Below are 17,992 nucleotides of genomic sequence, written 5' to 3'. Positions count from 1 at the left end.
CACAGCACAGTGCCAACACACCTGCACACTTGTCTTGTGTTTGTCCCACCACCTCCTACGCAAATTGCCTTATGTGTCTGCTGTACGTACCCTAGATTCACTGCGTCTGCCATGCCGCTCTGCCCACCTTACCTGCTTCAAATCTATACCTCTGCCAAGCCAAGCCCTAGCCCTTTCCTTCCCCCTTTCTGTGTAACACGATGCAACCAGCCATTCTTGCAGGTGACCATTGCAATCCTGGCACCTGCACTCGCTCACCCTTGGACAAGGATACAGTCAGTACCAGTAGCTACACAACCAAAGCCCTGCTAGCACCCCTTGTGCCAGTCATTGGCAGTACATGCACAACCAATGGCCAGCAAACACCCGATGTACCAGTCAGTACCAATACCTTTGCAAGCAAAGACTGGCAAGCACCCCTTGTGCCAGTCAGTGCAGGTACCTGCGCAACCAAAGCCCGGCAAGCACCCCTTGCTTCCATTCCTATGACGGACCAAAGCCAGACATTGGCATCAACTACTCATGTCTCCCAATCGCACTACATGTCACACCTGATGCCACAGTACATCGCATTCAAACACCAAAGTTGCCAAGCGCAGGAACTACACCCTGTCCGCTGTGGGCCTACACCAACCAAACCACCCCAGCCGTTAGGACTCCATTCACCCTACCCGGACCGTGCATGCAATCTTAAGCAGACAACATAACCTTTAAGCTCGCCACTGCCCATCAACCTTTCCAGACTCACTGCCCCCAAATTGTTATAGTGAACAATGCAAACCTCAGGCTTGCCAGCACCCACGACCATAAGCCCACCCGCTAAACTAGGTCATGTATACAAAACAAGACAGCTACTGCCAAAGTCAATAGCATACCAGTACCTCCATTCAAGTACACCATGCTTAATGCCAGATCTCTAGTGGGAAATGCCCTTTACGTCCTTGACATCATCATTTTAAATAAGCCAGACATCCGAGCTATCAGTGCTGACTCCAACAGCTGGTCCTTCTCTTTCTATCCCTGTCCCCACAAGCTATGCCATTGTATGATGTGACAGAGCAAGTAGAAAGGGTGGAGGAGTAGTAATCATATACAAAGACAGCCTCTTACTCCACCAGGTAAATGCAACCCAACTTCCCATTTGTGAATTTCTCTTCGCTAATCTGACTTGTTCAACCAATGCAACAATCAAACTCCACCTTATCTACTGCCCCCAAGGCCCAATCTTATCTTTTGATGAAGACATCCTTTAACCTGTATCTGTGGAACTTAAGCCCACCACCCAACTCATCACCCTTGGGGACTTCAACCTCAGTTTTAATGTCCCGGCTCACAAAGAAGCCCTAGCCCTTGCCCGGCTGCCCCTGGTTAGATCATCATGTAATCACGTTCCTCATCCCTATCCCTATCCATAACAAACCTGTGACAAACAGAGCTAACACAACCCTCCCATAACATGCCCACTCTTTGAACGGAGCACCTTTAACCTTACTAGTGCCCACCTCTTCCCTCTGCTCAACCCTCTGTTGGTAATCCTGGTAGATCACTACAACACCATTGTAGGTAACATATTGGATGCCTTGACCCCGCTAAAACACTGCAAAGCAAAAAAGGCCAGACACTACAATACGTACTTCAAACCCCGACCTCTGTGGTCTACGTACACAGAAAACAGCAGCTGAAGATGCCTGACAGAAGGACACTGTCACCTCCAACAAAGTGACTTTCACAGCCACTGCAAAGAATTACAAACAAACCAACCACCTTGATATAGCAGCTACCTATAACAGCAGAATTGCTGATGGTGCATCCTTCTGTTACAATCACCTGGTCTCTGCAGAGGAGTTGGGGCATGGTTGCAGCCCTCCCTGAACTTGAATCACCCCCTTTAGGCCTCTTCCTCAGTAGAAAAGCTGTGAGTGGTGGTACGTGGTGATACTGCTCCTGTGAATTATGGAAGATAAGCTCTCCGTCCTGCTACTTCTGGCAGGGGCATGTCGAATGGGATCAAGTTCCTTCAATGATCTCTGATAAGGATGAGTCCAGTCCAGCTGCGACTATGCTTCTCCTTATGATTGGTAAGTATTTCTTGAGCTCTTGTGATGCTGTTTGTTCTGTTTAATGTCTTTATATGTTGCTCCTATTTATGCCCGCAATAATGTCTCTCTTCTGTTTTCTTCCCTTAGAGGGAAATGGGGCCTCAATGCAGCTGTGAGACGTGAGACGTGGCCGGAAGGAATATGGATGCTAGCGTAATGTTTGACATCAGGAAATGATGGTTTTACGGAAAGCGCGAAGTATGGCGAAGCACAACCTTATACTGACTGTTTTTTCGATGTCTAACCTTGTCTTCTGTTTTTCCTTGCAGGCGCTGCTGTCGACGATGGAGTGTGTCGTGCTGAGGTGCCAAGATGAAGATTTCAGCGTTTTTGCAAGTGTAAAGATGAATACTTGGTTCGCCGAAGAGATGTACAGGTAAGAACAGCTTCCCCCAGTTGGTAAGTATGCTGGCAGGGAGCAGGATGTCCAGGAAGCAGGATCTTCATCGGTAAGACTGATCTCAGGCGACGGTGAGCGTTACGCTGCTTGCAAGTGCAGAATAACGGAAAGCATCTGTCTTGAGGATCGGGGCATCTTATATAGCTGAGATTGTGGGCACGCCCATTAGGGCCGGCTTACCAGCCACACCCTGCCACTCCTAGAGAGTGAGCACGTGCAAAGGCAATCCATTAGCAGCCACATCCAAGAATACACTTGTGGCTTCTTAATGGATGGAATGTTCAAGGTTAATGCATCCTGCTTAATGGATGGAATGTTCAAGGTTAATGCATCTGAAGTGCTATGTCCATAATAAAAGCTTTTTGGTGTTAAATGGATGTTCTTGTTTACTTTTGTTCATGAGCCTGGTGCCAAAGGCGCCAGAACAGTGTCCACCCAGGTCTCCTGTGCATGCGACCCCTGCATGCCTGTGCCCCTGACTTCATGAACATGACACCTCCACATGCATACTATTCACCATGTTTCACGAGCTAGAAATGCTGATCATCCCTCCTAACTTAGTGTAAAAGACGCTACCTGGTATCGAATCGACCAAGACACATTCACTGGCAAAAACCCACAGCTCCAAGCCAGAATTGCCACAAAACGCTCCTCCAACACATCATATGCGCCACCATCCCTTCAGCATAACATGCCTATTGAAACCCCTTTCTTCCAATTCCAACCTGTTTCAGTCCCTGATCTAACCACTATAATCAATGGTCCCAAACCATCCTGATGCAAAGGAGACTTCTGCCCAGCATCACTGATCAGAGACTGTGTTGAACCATTGCTTCCTCTCATTGCCCCATCACTAACACCTCCTTTGCATTCTGCTCCATCCCTACTGCTCTCAAGGAATTGAGGCTCTCCCCTTTACTAAAGAACCCCCCTAAACTCTTTGACCCCTTCCAACTACCACCCCATAACTACGGTCCCTTTCCACCTGAAAGGTATTGATATAGTGGCATAGCTCCAAATCCAAGACTTCCTTGAATCCTACCACATTCTAGGCACCATGAAATCAGGTATTGGTCAAAGAGACAGAACCGAGACATCCCTTCAGGACAAAAAAAAAAAACAACTGGATGATGCAATTGATGCTGGAAAACTCTCCTTCCTTCTTCTAAACCTCCCGGCATCGTTCGACCTGTTTGACCACCAGGCACTTGTCATCACCTCAATGACCTTTGCGCACTTCTCATCTGATGCAGCTAAACAGATAGCTTTTTTCCTATCTCACAGAACTTTGAGTGTCTTTGCTGCTGGCAATGCGATGGCTGACTCCACAGTTATATCCTGTATTGTCCCTCAGGGCTCCTGTGTCTCACCCACTTTGTACAGCATTTATATTAAGCCGCTTTTCGACCTCCTCTATTCTCTTTGCACATCATATACAAACTACGCCGATGACACACACATTCTCAACCCACTGTCCAGCAACTACACTCAATACACAATCATGTTAAAATCCATCTATGAGAACATTCAAACATGGATGGCCAAGCATAGTCTCTTTTTAAATGATGACAAAATAGAGCTCCTACTCATTGGCTCCCCAGGCGGCCTAGCCAAAATAAACAGTTCATTCAAAGCTTTCACCATCAACGGCCACAATATTCCATTGGCCCCTGCAGTAAACACCTTGGGGGTCTACCTGGAAGCCAGCCTTAAAATGACACGTCAGATCAATTATATCACCTCCACATCAACCTACGCCACCAAGCTTACCTATGCTTGTAAACAATTCCTCTCCACAAACAAGTGATCACTGTTACCAGGGCACTTTTGTGATTCAAATTGGATTACTGTACTGCTCTTCTCTCAGGTATGTCAGAAAACAAAAACTTGACATAACCATATCTCCAAAGCCAGGAGATCTGTTCACTGGCTCCCTCTGAGAGAGAGAATCATGTTTAAGATTCCCTCCATTACCATTCGCTGCCTATCCAACCAACCACTGACCTAACTCTCCCAAAAGGTAAAAAGACAAGCGTCCACAAGGTGACAGTGCATAGCCTACAAACATTTGCTGTCCACACCTAAATACAACCACAAAAGAGCAGGATAATCCAGCTTATCAGTGCCTGCCTCTAGCCTCTGCAATAAACTCCCTCCACCCCCATGCTAAGGGCCAAGCCCTCTTATCTGTCATTCAGAAAGAAGCTAAAAATACACCTCTTCAATTAACCATCCACCTACTGTCTTCCACTGTCTTCATCTGTATGTAACTAGCACCTAGATGGCTCTGGGCTTTGCGAGCTGCCATAAATTAACAAATAAAAAAATTAAGAAATAGGGTTTTGCCAGTAACCCACCAAAACTTAAAGGTAACCGGTGGGTTACCGGCAAACCCACCTTATTGTTACAAGCGCCTGATATCCCGGTATTACTGGGATATTATGGGTGCCAGCAACAGCAGTAAGTGCCCACTCCATGGAGTCTCAAATGACTCCATGGGATGGGAACTACTGAATCACCAGCACAGGTAATTCCGGTGTTGGTGATTCCATCATTTATCTGCGGTAGGGGCCTGATCTACCAGCAGATCAGACCTGGTGGTAGAAAACAGTCCCTGCGAGCAGTCTTGGAGTGAGCCGGTCCAGTTAAAATGTTGAAGCAAGTGTTACCGGCATTTAAACTGGAATGGCTCATTTGTAATGAAGGCCTTAGTCCATAAAGCAGATACACATCAAAACAAACAAGCAATCTGCACTACCAATGCAAAACATGACAATAAAACGTTCATATAGGAAAAAAATGATTCTACAGTGTGTAGAAAAGAGCCGTCAGGGCTAGGTTCTGAAGTGTGCTCTTATACACTGTCTATATTTACAATTAGTACTGCAAGCGGAGGAGCCAACCATTCATGTGGCTCAGAACACAGTCTGAAACTGCTAATCTCTGCACGAGCTTCGGAAGGCCTGCTGGCTGCTTCTCCCACCCCACCCTCCCTACCTTTAAGTTTTTTTTAATTTTATTTTTTTAACTCCCACTCCACTTAACTCCTAGTTTGGTGACACTGCTGCCTCTGCTACTGCCTCTGCGCTCCTCTAGGCTGCCGAGGAATGGATAGAAGGGCTCCTGAGCCCCGCCTTCCATCTCCATGGCAGCCATTTTAGGACAGTAGTTTGTTTGAAGGAATGGGACGCTGCACGGTGTCCCATTAATTCAAACAAAATACACTGCCCTCAGCACCCTTGGTTACCGGATTGGCAACCCGGGTTGCTAATGGTGTTAATTAGATAACATTGGGAAAACCTGCTCCAAACTTGGTTCGATACAAACAAAAGACCTACAATCGAGAGACAGACAATGCGAATTGCGACAACCAACTGATGATAGATGCCTGCGCTGAGGTGGATTTTTGGATAATATGAGTATTCTGCAGTCGTGGGTTTGGAACACTGTCGAGAGCGGTCAGATGGATAGTAGAGCCAGAACTTGAAAGGATCCTTTTAAGGATCTGGTCAGATCCCGATGCCTCTGGGTTTTATCACTGCTAAGCAGGAAATAGATCTGCAATGATGTGGGGGTGGGGGGGCCTCACAGGGAAGGAGGTCCAAAAAGAAGGACAGAGTGATGTTTTGGGGTGAAGTTATCTTTTGCAGCGTGGACACCCCCGTAGGTTTGCGGCAATATTGAGGATGTTGCAGGAGATGGGATGAACGGAGCAAGACATGAAAAGTGACAATATTAGAAAGGGATAAAGGGGTCAGGTCATGTTAAAACTGCCACAGAACTGAAAGGAGGGTGGCATCTATAATGAGAACAGGACTGGGTGAAGTTGTCATGGGATGTGTGGAGGGGTGGGATTGGGTCTTGGATTCTATTTAATACACATGATTGATGAAGATCTTGCTTTGAGGTTATACACTGCTTTATTATTATGTGTTCATGAATTCGCTTCTTATTCTAAAGTTACACAGGAAGGGTGATCATAAGGAGGGTTTACGCCCAATGTGGAATTTCTGCTAAAGTGTGTGACCACAGGGTGAAGGATATGTCCAAAGCAGAGGAAGTGCATTTGCAAGACATTTTGGAAGACATCATCGACATGTGATCCATTGTCTCCCAAATGCAAAGTACTCTTTGTATACAATTTGTTTTTTTTTTGGTTGGGGTCAGAGATCATAAATTCACATTTGCAATTACAATAGTAATCAATACCCCTTTGGATCATTCAAGCAGACTATAAACAGTACATATACAAAACGTATAGGATCTGTTCCTAAAATCAGGTTTAAATGCAAGACTTAAAATGCAATATCCATTAAAGAAAACACCTTGCATCTAATGTCATTTGCTCTTTAGAAACGGTCTCCTTCACACCCTTGGCCTTATATACAAAGATCACCACAGCAAACATTGCATCTATGTAATCAGCAGCCAGACACAAATAGTCTGCCTTGTTAAGCATCCCCATGTTGTAATTACTTAAGGCAGGCTTCGAGGTTGTGTGCACACATGCTGTTGTACAGAGGACAACACCATTGAAAACTGTCTGCTGGTTCTTTCTGCTTGTGAGAAAATGTACACATATCATTGTTGACTTTTTTTTTCCATATCGCCTCCATAGGAGCTTGTCAGCGTACCCATATGCAGTTTGGTGTTTATGTTTCTCATATTTGGTGACTTAATTTTGTCAACACAAAGCTTATCATGTTCTTGTTGTACTGCGAACCAGCGACAAATTACTTTCACTTCTGTGCTCCTTCATCTATAGTGACGCTAAAACTCCAAAATCAAAATGATGGTCCACACTTTTTATCTCAGTCCCTCCCAATATTAAAGCTGATTGTGCAGGGGTCACATTTCTCAGACAAAGAAGTCATCCAGCCTCGTTACAGGTCGGGCGGTCCGGAAATAGCAGTGGCGGTAAACCCACCGCCACTGTTAATTCCGGACCGCCCGATCCCGACTCCTGCAGGTGGGAGGTGATCTTCCCGCCAGGTCTGATCTGGCGGGTTTAACACCACCCGCCTGCAGGCGGACGTGGAAACACCGGCACCATCAAGAGATGGTGCCGGTGTTTCCACTTCCCCATTCCCATTGAGTCCTATGGGACTATGGGACTCAATGGGAATGGGGATTTACCGAATTTCGCCTCCGGAATTCCCGGGACACCAGGGTCGTAATGCCCTGGTATTTCCGGGAGTCACGGAGGAGGAATGGTAATACGAGTCCGGCGGTAACCAGGTGGTTTTACCGCCTCAGTTACCGCCGGACTCGTAATGAGGCCCGATCGTTTTGGTTTCCTCAATAACCGCTATTCCTTTACTCTGACAAACAGGAATGATGACAAATATTGCAAAGGTAAATTGTTTATCAAACCTATGGAGTTGTTTGAACGGAGTACTGATCCTTCTGCGTACAATACGATAGCAATGTTGTCTCCTTCCAACACAGATAAATCTGCAGGTATTGTTAGCTGTCTCGCCTGCAATAGAGTCTAGGGAAAGACATAACAGAATAGGGTCCCAAATACAACCTTTTCATATTACATTTTCAACAGGAAAATGAACTATATGTTCACATCCAGGACCGCACCTTACAGACACACAGTTGTCTTGAATCAACTCACTAATTAAGTCATCAAGTGATTTTGGGATAGTGCTAACAATTCCTTAGATTGTTCCTTGTAATACAACATACTTGTAACATTGCCCATTGTTTTTGATTAGTTTTTTTTCTCGACAGTTTTTTGCGAATAAAAACCATCAAAAAATATAGGAGGGGGTAAGGTGATATAAGGATTAGTGGGGTGGGGAATAATTATTCAATAATACAGGAGAGTGGTTTGGGCAGAGGGAACACCCAAAAAAGCAACAAATATATATATATATATATATATATATATATATATATATATATATATATATATATATATATATATATATATATATATATATATATGTTTGATGAGTTGTTGGGTAAAAAACTGTTGGAATAAAAATTATTTAAAAAACGTGTGATGTAAGAACACAGAACCCTTGTAATAGTATCAAAACATGGGGCGAATCGGGATATAAAGAGAAGTTGTTGGGCAATAGGTAATAAATAATAGGGGAGGGGGTATGGGCGTGAACCCCCCAAAAATAAAAATAAAAATGTCAGATGAGGGTTTTTTTCTGGCAAACAAATGTCGGAAAAAACGAATAGGAAAACATGGGTGATGTAAGAACATAGAACCCTTGTAATAGCATCAAACGCTGTTTTGAGGTGAATGAACACCATATAAAGTGGTGCCTTAAACAGATTAACATATTTCTGTATTTAAAGAGACAGACGCAATGCCTGATCCAGATTGTGCATCCCCTTCTGTAATCTGGCTTCCTTGGGACTGAAGATATCAGACCTCTAAAGCCAGTTTGCTAACCTTGCAAATCCTATTTGACCAGGAATTCTCCCCAGGCATTCTAAAGGTGATATTGGCTGTAGTTTCTTGGGTTGTCCCATCACTATTATTATAGAGCGGAATTATTTTGACGTTCCTCAAGCAAGAACTGAGGGGCCATCTCAATGAGCACACATGACATCAAATAAAACGGTAAAATAGAGGACCCTACTGCACAGCTCTTCTTTGAACATCTAAACTGGAATCTGAGGGGTGTCTCCATCTCAACAGAGGTCAAATACAAGTCGATGTCAAGATTATCATTACCATTCTCCGCATCACGCCATACACTAGGGACTCCTCGATTTTCTTCTTACAGAGTTGAAAAAAGATCAAACGAAAGAGATTCACAAATGTACGATCCTAATGAGTCTCCTTCTTCTGTTGTCCCTATTTTGACTATTTCCGCAAATCTCTTGGCTTTTTTTATTTGAATTTCCTTTGCTGGGTCTCCCGTTTCTCTTCCGTACATTTATTTTGTTTTCATTCCTCTAATCTTCGTGGAATGGATGATCTCCCTACGCGTAAAAGCTTCACTCGCCTACACTCCTCCTTGAATCTCCTTTCAAAGGATGCCTCCCAAATCACCTTGCAGGCCGTGGCAACTAGCCAACTCTTCATATCCCCATTGTTCTAATTGGGAACCCAAACCACTTCTAGGTCTTTATTTAGATTTTGTAGGGCAAATTCCAAAATTGAGAGAAAGTGTGACTGCAATGTTGTGATATCAGACTTGAATATAGGTTTGCCCATTTGAGGCACCATCTGTTATTGTTACTTTGTATGGCCATTGAGTGTGTACTTCCACTCATGAACTGCTTCCCTTTTACTTAAACCCAGCTGGAGCGTGATTGGAGAATGATCATGTTCTGTTCTAGTTGTAGCAGATCCTGCTTGAGACATGTACGATCTTCTCGTTGTAAGAGGTAGACAGACCAATGCAGCACCCCTTTTCGTTGACTGTCTACTACATTCTCTTAAAAAAGTCACACATGTGGGATTCTTGCACAAGCTGTCCACAACGATTTTCTGTTCTTCCTCCCAAGTGTGTAAGGCGTGTGTTTTTGCGTAACTTCCATGGATCCACAGTGCTCCTAGTCAGTCCTGGGGAATAGGTATATGAACCCCAAAGACCGAGATGGTTGCTCCTGGATGAAGGAACACTAGGTATGCAGTGCGTCATGCGTCTAGACATGGAGATAAGAAATTACTGTTTGTATTCACTAGGGCAGGGTAGGTGTGCGTTTCTTTATGTGAAAGTAAGAACCTTGGTTGACTTTGAAGATTCCAAACCAGGAAAGGAAGGAAATATCCAGAAGCCCAGGAAACCAATTGTTGAGCCAGACCTGACACACCACGGACGACCCAATAACACAAGGCTGCAACATGGCACACAATGAAAGTGAGTTCATAGAGGCAAGTCCGTAGGCAAGTACCAGGCAAGGCAGATCTACAGAACTCAAAACGAAACAAGGGTTTCAGTATCCAATGTCCAGGTAACTATAAAAGCTGGGTGACTAGGGTCTAGGTACCACAGTTAAGGGGTGAACACTCCAAAAGGCAGGGAAGGAAACACTGGAAAGGGACGCAGCAACTCTGAGGAAGCAGATCGTAGAATAGGTCTACAGTGTTGAGGAGTGCTGCGCTATTTGAAAGAGGCACCTAAATACATTGCCATACATGCCTTTCTGAAGTGGATGACGGGGCATTAAGTTTCCACTCACGAAAGCCATACGCGTGCCTGCAGCCAGACGATGCCTCCAGACATGTCAACTGATGGTGATGCTCTTATTTTCCCCTTAGAGTCAACCGACTACATGTGTCTCATTCAGTCAATGCTCAAGATGAACACAGACTTGTCTATCACCAGCCTCCCTCAATTTCTGTTTCTTCCTCCCTCAAAAAGCATACAATAAACATGAGTCTGTAAGTAGTGTCCTAAATGTATTTTCCTGGTTTAAACTCAAGCTGGTCTACCTATCAGGGATTCCCTCCCCTTAAACTCTCAACGCTTGGTGCTTGTGTTATCCACACACTTCTTATTTCAGAATGTGTCACACAGCTCTTTATAAAAAAGAAAACCTTAGCCTACCTTAAAATCCAGCTTTGAGTCCACAGTCTATAGAATACTTGTGATGAATGCTATGGAGTCATCACTGAAACCCAGCCCAAGGTCTCCTCCATTATGGCCTCGGGAAGGCAGCCGCTACATGATCCTGACCCTGTGGGTGGTTTTATGAGGGAGGATCACACGGGAGGAGATGACTGGCGGGAAGAAGTGGTGACTCCATTAGGAGAGATGCATTATTCTCCCCTTCTCTGTGAGGAAGACCCTATGATTCCAGAGTTCCTCACAGCATATTGTCATTATTCAAATCCCTCCATTTGTGAAACCCTATTCCCCTCATTGTCAAACATCATAAGCAGAATGTCATTCACACTTCATATGTGCATAACACCAAAATAACATCTTCTGTCACTGATGTTTCTCATTTAAACATAAATGTAAAACAATATGACAGTAAAATGTTTGACATTTCTATGGACTCCAACTCTCATAAAGCCTCAAGTACTTAGATGAGTTATAGGAGGAAGAAGCCCATGTGGAATGAAAGGAACATCTAACTCGACGTGCACACTAGTTGTCATACTAGCAATCAGCTGCAGGGGGCATTTAAACCTGATGAACATCTTCAATGGAGGAGAGGAAAAAAGAGCTTACAAGCAGGCGGTGCAAGAAGCATGTCCAACAGCAGAAGGAGAGACACAGAGTTGAGCCATGCTGTGAGAGCAAGGTGCTTACAGGCTGCTTTACTGGAGGAACAGAAGACCAGTGAAAGCACAGCGGGAGAACTGCTGAAAGGCAGACAGCTACAGCGAGGCTGTAGAAGACGTGGTCTGGTGAAGCGGCTTTGGTTCCATCAGCAAAGAGTTGTGAAGCTGACGTGGGAACCGAACGAGAGCCTGCATGACCATGGAAGCCTTCCCTGACAGAGAATTTTGCCACAGCTAAATGTTGCACTGGTGAGTCGGCCCAGAGCAGTTGGGGGTTCTGGTACCTGTTAGCAAAGAACAAACAATTGAATAGTCATTTTGAATACCAACCAAATAGATTAGAAAGGCAAATATTGTACACATCTCCTTATGTGAAATGTCAATTTGGGGAAAATTGGAACAAGCATTGCCACAAGCCAAACTATATTAATAAAGATGTAGAAAGACAAAAGTCATGCAAAGGTTATACAACTCTCCTTATGTGTAATATCAATTTGGGGAAAATTGGAGCACACATTGACACAAGCCAATAGATATTACCGAAGAAGTTGAAAGGCAAAAGGTGTGCAACTCCCCTTATGTAAAATGTCAATTTGGGGAAAATTGGAACAAGCACTGCCACAAGTCAATGGATACTAGTGAAGAGGGTGAAAGAAAAACTTGAACAAATCTCCATATATGAGATGTAAACATGGGGGACGTTGGAACAAGTAGTACTTGAAGTCAAAAGGTATAAACGTGAAGGAGTGCAACTGTGTTATACTTAGAAACAAGGTGAACATTGTAGAAAGACCTGGTGAACAAAATACATTGGGACATGAACCCTTTATGGAGAAAATATCTGGCAGGGGTGTGCACCATGGGATCTGTAAATTCCAGAAGTGGGGGATTCCTGGCAAAGGAGTACACCAAGTAATCCATGAAGCATATGAAAGAAAGAGAAACAGTGAAAGAAACCTGGCAAGAGAGTACAACAGCAAACCATTCCTGGAACAGTAGTGTGAAAGATACATTTTGCCATCCTGTCATTTGTGAAGCAGTTGTGGAAAATATAAATGTTTCCACCATTTAAAGTTGAAGAAACTTCTTTCGCTATCTTCCTACCAGAGTTGTGGGAAAACACATTTCTACTATTTCTGAAGAGGCATTGTTTGTAAAAAGACCCTTTCTTTCATTTTTAAGAAAACACTATATGAAAGAGACATTTCAGCTACTCTTAACACTTAGACTTTAAGAAAGACACTGGCCCTCACTATAAGGTTGGCGGAATGGGTTTACCGGCACCGGTAAAGGTTCCGGTAAACCCGTTCTGCCCTATTACGAGGTCTCCTCGCGGGACCCGCAATGGGCGCCTGGAAAAACCAGGCGTCCTTACCGGGTCCCTTGATGGGACCAGGGAGCTAACAACGGGTCCGTCATTAATGGGCCCGTTGTTAGCTCCATCCCCATTCCCATTGAGCCTTATGGGGGCTCGAATGGGAATGGACCGGGTCCGCCAAGGTTGCGATGGCCCGCTAATTCCTCATTCGAGGAACCCGGGCCTGGATTGCGGTATGGAGGCAATCATGCCGCTAAAAGCGGCATGGTTACCTCCAACCTTCTAATGAGGCCCACTGTGTTTATCCTACCTGAAATATTCCAGTGGAAGGGAACCCATTCTGGATTCAAGGATTATTTGTAGAATGTCTGGTTGCATGTAATAATGTCCCCGCCAAAATGTCTCCTGACAAAAATGTTGCTGTTGTTTGCTGAGATATTATTAGAGCGGGGGACACCCCTGCAACCCCCTTTTTTTTTTTTTACTAAATTAGCAGGGGACATCCCTGCAACCCTTCCCCATATTTAATGTTACCATATATAATGTCCCCAATGGCTTTTCCCGGTGATATTATGTATGGGGTCATTATGTAAAGGGACATTATTACCTGATACCAAATGTTTATACTTGTTTTCTATTCACATTACTTTTGTTAAGTAAAATTCAGAACATTTTCCTTTCACCTTTGATTGCTTGTTTAAGCATGAGGGTCAGATATAGGTTGGACACAAGGGGCCTCATAACGATCCTGGCGGTATGGGTTTAAAGGCGACAGTAGAGCTGCCAGCGCCGTTAAACCCATACCTCCCTATTACGTGGTCCCCTTGCGGGATCCGATCTGGACGTCTGGTTTTACCAGACATCCTTAGCGAGTCCCGCGAGGGGGCCAGCATGCGAACAACGGGCCCATCATTAACGGGCTCGTTGTTAGCATGCTCCCCATTCCCATTGAGCCCTACGGGCTCAAATGGGAATGGGGATGGTCCGGGTCTGGTTGCCTGAATGGGGAAATACCGGGCCCTCCAAGGTCGGAATGGCCCGGTATTTCTCCATTCAGGGAACCCGGACCCGGACCCAAGTTTGGAGGCAGCCATGCCCTTATTAAGGGCATGGCTGCCTCCAAACTCGTAATGAGGCCCAAGGACTGTTTACATAATTTTGACGACAAGACACAGACTGATCTTTAGTTTTAGTTTCCTAGGTAGGGAAACTTCCTTTAGGATAGGGACAGAATGGTCGTCATCCAACCCTTTTAAATTAATAAAATGTCTGATGCTCCTCTCCTTAGCCTTGTTCCATCTGTACTACTCTAATTCAGCTTCAGCGTATTAACTCTTCCCCTACAATTTCCTATGGCTTCCTACAGCAACACCGACCTGCCTCGATGAACGCTGATTAGGACCGATGGCGACCTTCAACCACATGGTCCTTATACTACTTATTAAACGTTCACTCAATATTCAACCTTGTCCAATCACCCCCATTTCAGGCTGTAGAAAACAAATTATTTCAAGTACCAAGTTGACATACACATTTTAGTGCCGGGGCAATGGAGGAAATCAAGCTTCTTGAAAATTGATGGAAACAGGCCGCTGCACAAAGAATAAGAAATTACAGAAAGGGGATGTTAATCTTCGCCCCGTCCATCTGTTGAAGGGTGGCTGCAAAAGATGCACAAAATAATGCCAATGAAGAGGATTATTTATAGAAGTTAAAATAAGCAGAACATGTTTATGGACATATAAGGGAGAATCCTGGAAATGATTTAATAAGATTGGCTATGATGATGTTTTTATGGCTTTAGGGAGGGGCGTGGTAGGGGAGAGGTAGTGGAGGGTTCTGGTTGCATCTGCTGTGTGGATTTGTTTTCACATTGATGTGTTGTCTTGTAACAATGTAAATAGAAATGAAAAAAAAAATCATATTAAGGGATGGAAATAGAAAATATGGAATAGGGTACATGCAATGAATGGTAAATATCTGAAGGAAGAGTAAGGAACAGAGAACATTCTGGTAGATGAAGTTCTTACCTTGCAGTGGAGACATAAGTGAGTGCACTATTAGGACTATTCATGCATCCTGCCACTCCATCTAGAAAAAGCATTTTAGCTAAGAGGCAAAATAAACAGGTCATGGTACTTGGGTCATGCTACTTGTTTTATGAAATACATGAAAGAGGCCTTGATCTTCACTCTGGCCAGAAGAAGAAGGCATTGTACACTCAGACTGTAGATTGCGGAGAAAGGAGTGTTGTACTGCTGCAAATTCCTCTTTTCCATCTCTTTTGACTAAATGGGGAGAACTGCAACTTGGTGCACATTAAGGCAATTGAGCTAACCGCTGGGGACTAAGGAAAACATTATAACATAGGCAAAAAGGGAAAATATACTTGGGAGGAGGGCTCTTTATTCAGTAAGGGCCACACATGTTGATGTACATGTGTAAATACTTCAATATGGTGAGGGGAGGGGAAGTTGTGGGCAAACAGAATGCTGCCTGTCATTACCACATTATAATGATTTACTTTATCGGACTTAGAATGGAGGAGACTGTGCAGAGGGTTGGTGTGTTCCAACTAATAAAGGATGATTCAGGGCATGGTCCTGGGGCTCTGAATTGCTCCCTTGATGGTTTTGCCATTATCAGCTACCCATGTTTCTATATCCTAACTCCACTGGTGGGTACCCCTTAATGGTTAGATGGAGTGGATGTTGGATTTTCAGGGTGTGATCAAGATCTCTCAAGGAGGGGTGATACCAGGACTCACTTTTTTGTGGAAAGAACACTATTCAATGGTTTTATTGGGGGTTTGTTGCGGTTATGTTGATAGAGCATGTTAAAAGCCAATGCACATATTGTTTAAGGTAAACTATAGTGGAACACCCCGGGTATATTAGATTGCTACGCAGAGGGATGGAGCTGAATATCTATTTTCCACTTCAATTTTTGGATTTTCAATTCTCCCCCTTTAATAGGACCCCATTAATGAGAGCGTTCCAAAAGCAAACAATAGCCCCTTGGTGCATCCCCATCGTCCATCACTATATTTATTCACAGCTAGGTTTGAGCTTTAAAAATACAACAGGTACATACATGTATGCATTTGGTAATGTTTCTGTTTTTCAAGAAGAAAGCCTTTAAGAGATAGGAGAAATGCCTCTGACAGGTCTGGTCTTTAGAGCATCAGGGACAATGAAAAACATGAGTTGCATTTTGTTTTAGAGGAGTTTGAAGTTGGGGATGCAGAAGATCTGTGCAGTCAAGGAAAGAAGATCCTTCTTTGTTAAGAAGAACTTAGAGGGCCATGGGCATTCTGGGCTCAGGTTAATCAGAAGAAGCAGTAAGGAAATCCTCTACAGCACTGACTCAAGTGCAGACAGGTTTTCTTGTTGCATAGTTGGAGGGTCTGGTGAATCTTGGCCCTTTAATTGTGCATTGATTAAATAGCAACATCATCCAACTTTGATATAAGTCAATGCAGCAAACCCTTACCACAGGTGGCAGGATCCAGATAACTGCCCCCTTATAGGCCATTTTCACTCGGAAACATTTAGGCAACATTTCTGGGCAAGCCCTTCAGATGTAGAATGGGCAATACTATCTCGTTGTCTTGGGCACTCTGCTCATGCCAGATGGGGTCATTGTTGGTCAGGGCCATTCAACTCATGCAAGACCTTGAATGTAATCCACCATGCCCAGAAGAGAGAAGAACACCCACACTTACTATTTCTTGGTGCAGAAAATATGTTTGAACAATTGGCTAAGGGATTCAGTGTTGTAGTCATGAAAGCCTTTGGTAGTGGAGCCAACTTTTGTGTATGAATCATGCTGTTGTATGCAAGGCCAGTGGGGCAGTAAGGGGTGGTGTCCTGGAATGTTTTGGGGCGAGTATAGGTACCAATTGGGGATGCCCCCCTCTTCTCCCTATCTGCCAGACCATGGAGCTCATTGTCATTTCCATGTGTGGTAATTTTGACACGCACCTCTTTGCCCTGGGCGGATTCAATGTAATATTGATGGCCTTTCATAGTTTTATTTGTTAATACATTATTTTTGGTAGTTAAAAAGCGTTAAATAAAATCCATTAAATGAAATCCATAAACACAGGTTTATGGTCATTTCATCTAAAACCATTGCATCTAATGCCATTCCATCAAAATGTTTCTATCTAAAAAATGTCTATCTAATGAATTTTTTTTTTTATTTCTTTTTTTGGGGGACCAGGGGGGGGTCCTACCCAAACCCCTGTTCTTTACCCTTTAAAATGCACCTGTCTAAAAATTAACCATTTACCCCTCAAAAATATGCATTAGATGGACATTTTTTTAGATGGAAAATAATTTGATGGAATGGTATTAGATGCAATGGTTTTAGAAGCAATGGCTGGATACCGTAAACATATATATATATATATATATATATATCATCATCGTAGTAATGTTCAACTAGTTTTGTACAGCACCCTGACTTTACAAAGCAAGCAAAACAAATGGTCATACATTTAAAATATAATAATAAAATGTATTATCACAATAAATGTCCATAAAAATAACGATTAATCATAAGCAGCCACAACAAAGAATAAACAAATCTGAAATCAATCCGAAATGAAAACCTTTAGTCCAGAGGAGGGGGTTTCAAATATAAAGGTGTCACTGTAGCCACTTAGTTTGTGTACACTTACATCTTATCTTCCAAGCGAGCCAAATTAAATGTGCTACTGTGAAAACCTTTTTCAGGTGATGCCACTGCTCCTGCTAATTTAAGAGCCACCTATTTTCTATGGTTACGAATGGACTCGAAGGCAGGTCAAGCCACATCCTGTTCAGGTGCTTTTATCAAGAGGAAGAAAAAAACTAAACTGGACTTGGGTGTCGACCACATTGTTACTATTACACCTGTTAACCCTTTATCATCAGACTCTGCTTAGGTTGACATTTCAACTTTCAACCTTATTTACTGAT

Source organism: Ambystoma mexicanum, chromosome 14, assembly GCF_040938575.1.
Source record: "Ambystoma mexicanum isolate Mex_15411 chromosome 14, UKY_AmexF1_1, whole genome shotgun sequence".
In the NCBI taxonomy this organism is placed as follows: domain Eukaryota; kingdom Metazoa; phylum Chordata; class Amphibia; order Caudata; family Ambystomatidae; genus Ambystoma; species Ambystoma mexicanum.
Note: the sequence above shows the minus strand (reverse complement) of the source record.